Here is a 2,922-nt window from a genome sequence, read left to right as displayed (position 1 = left end):
TATATATATATATATATATACTGTATATATATATACATATATATACATATATATATATCTAAAATGTTCCCTAATAAGAATCTCGATATGATTGACATACGCGAATCGCCCGAGAATATATTTCGGTAGCTTGACGCTTGATTCCGAGAAATTACGATTGAAGGACACAACAGCAAGACGGTGAGAAGGATTCTCTTTCTCTCTCAGATTCTCTCTCGCTGTCTCGCTCTCTCTCAGCGCGCCGAAGGGGAACAAGGAGAGTACTTAGTGCGACAAGGACAGAGCGATAGTCGTCACGCTTCTGCTATCAAGTCACACGTACACGTGCTTGTGCTTGTGTGAGTGTCTAGGTGTTCGCCTTCGAGGAAGTGGGTGTCTAGGTGTTCGCCTTCGAGGAATTGGGTGTCTAGGTGTTCGACGTCGAGGAAGTGAGTGTCTAGGTGTTCGACGTCGAGGAAATGGGTGTCTAGGTGTTCGCCGTCGACGAAATAAGTGTCTAGGTATTCGCCGTCGAGGAAGTAGGCGTCTACGTGTTCGCCTTCGAGGAAATGGGTGTTTAGGTGTTTGTAAGAAACAATGTGTCGCCGTCGTCATCGTCGTCGCCGTCGTCGTCGTCGCCGTCATCGTCGTCGTCGTCGTCGTCGTCGTCGTCAGCTACGGAGAGAGGAAATGCATTCTGGAAGTTTTGGCGCAAGAGATATAAATGTGTATCTATAGGCCTGTTCTTTTTGCCTGCACTGTCTGAACTGGTACATACAGTGCAATAAGTTGAAATGAAACAAACGTATATCTGTTTCACTTCAACTTATTGCACTCTGTGTACCAGTTCGGTAAAAAGAACAGGCCTTATGGGTGCGGTCGAGTTGCCACTACGAATGCCTCGAAGGGTTTGATTAACCAATCAGAAGAAAGAATTTTACAAATTAACCAATCAAGAAACGTTTCGAAGTATTCGTAGTGGCAACTCGACCGCACCCTATAATATCGATCGCTGCGATCTGTAAGATCGATAAAGTCGGATTGAGCCTCGACAATAACAAAGGATTGTGGTTAGGGTCTCATCGATGGCATAGACGAATACCTAAGTGAGGTTAGAATATATGTATAACTTTTTAAAGACAATTCTACTAGCTAAGGTCGTTGCGCAGATATTTTACATATGGTATAAAATCTGCGCAACGACAGTGCTTGAGTTCGGAAATGCTGCGAGCATAAATACAGGTTAGGAAATTTGTCACATCGATGGCATATAAAAACATGTAAGTGAGATTAAAATAAATAAATTTTCTGATCAATTATCTGATTATTTTATGAAATATGAAATAATTTATTAAAGCTGCAATATCCTTTCGTACGCAGGATTATTAAAAAATTTTTTTGAGATTTTGGGAGAGCAAGCTATTTTCTACCTTTTAGAAGACAAATACGTGTCTTAAACGTATAAAATTATACTCATTCGTCGCGTTTTCACTCAGAACGAAAGAATCTATAAGAAAAATGCGGAGATCGGCCTTGTGAACCGAGTTATTAAGCGTTACAGTTCGAGACTTTATAGGTTAAGATATCTGTCATCCCGATTCGTTATATATTATGTATATGTGTACACATACGTGTACACAGTCGCAAGTATACTGCACACATATAAATATTCAATATGGCGATGAAATGTTGCAAGTTATTCCGTTCGGCGGACATGGCAGTACACGGAACATTTTTCGTGACCAACTTTTTTCTCCATATCCTATCTAGTTAAGTCTCCTTAACTCTTACTTCATGGTTGGAACGTAGTATTCGCAGAACACTTCGTCGACTAATACCACTTTCACGTTCAAGCTGTCTTGTACTGATATGTGGATTTAGGGCTACAGCGGCTAAAATGTTCGTCGAATTTCCGTTGTCAGTTGCTTTCTTGATTCGTTTGCGTTTTTTAATATCCACACTTCCTGTTTCTTGAAAAGTTTGTACTATGTTTGACAAAACAGAGAATGAGGGATGGACACTATCGGGAAATCTTTCAGTATACAAACGTACTGCTTCTCTCATAATTTAGCGACATTCACCATAAACGAAAATCATGTCGACTTTTTCCGCTTTCGTATAACGCATTTTGCAAGACACGCACTTTGCAAGACACGCACTTTGATCGATAGATGAATTCAAACTGATGAAGTAAATATGAATAATGCTACGTGCGATTCAATTTAAACGGTATGTAAATATTTACATACGCTTGAACGATTAGCGGTATACCGGTAAACACGAAGAGAAGACACGAAATTATTCGTCGATGTTCAGAGTCATCATTTTGAACACTTGTCGTAGCGGTAAGTACGTAAATAAGTAAATTGGACACGAAATTATTCGAAGAGTAAAACAATTTATTTTCCATTACATTCCATTATTGACCTTGCATAACCTTGAATGATCTTCAATTATAGGTCATTGTATTCGTCATGAGATGCTCTATCAGAATATAAATAAAAAAATATACCATTCCATTAAAAAAAAAATTTGACCTTTGCCTATCCTTTGCGCCTCCACCAAAAAAACAATTATTGACATCACATTATGTGCCCCTCGAAACCAAACAACTTTTGTTTGACACTTTTTCTTCTATTGTCAAAAACAAGCGAATTTTTCAGGTGACCTATTTTAAATGCCCCTCCGTGTATATATATATTTTAGTAAATGGTATATAAATATGACAGAGATTGGTACAGGCCTTTCCTCTCAATAAATCTAAAATTATAATTCAGTACCAAGGATCAGTTCTTTTATAATTATGTGAAAAATAGAGAGAATAAATTAATAGAGATTCTAAAATTATCTGATACAATATTAATTCCAATCATTTCAGATATGTGTAGAATTTCTATTAATTCGTTTTTTCAATTCTTTATATAATATAATTGTAAAAGAACT

This window comes from Cyphomyrmex costatus, unplaced genomic scaffold, assembly GCF_001594065.2.
Source record: "Cyphomyrmex costatus isolate MS0001 unplaced genomic scaffold, Ccosl1.0 scaffold411, whole genome shotgun sequence".
NCBI classification, from domain to species: domain Eukaryota; kingdom Metazoa; phylum Arthropoda; class Insecta; order Hymenoptera; family Formicidae; genus Cyphomyrmex; species Cyphomyrmex costatus.
Note: the sequence above shows the minus strand (reverse complement) of the source record.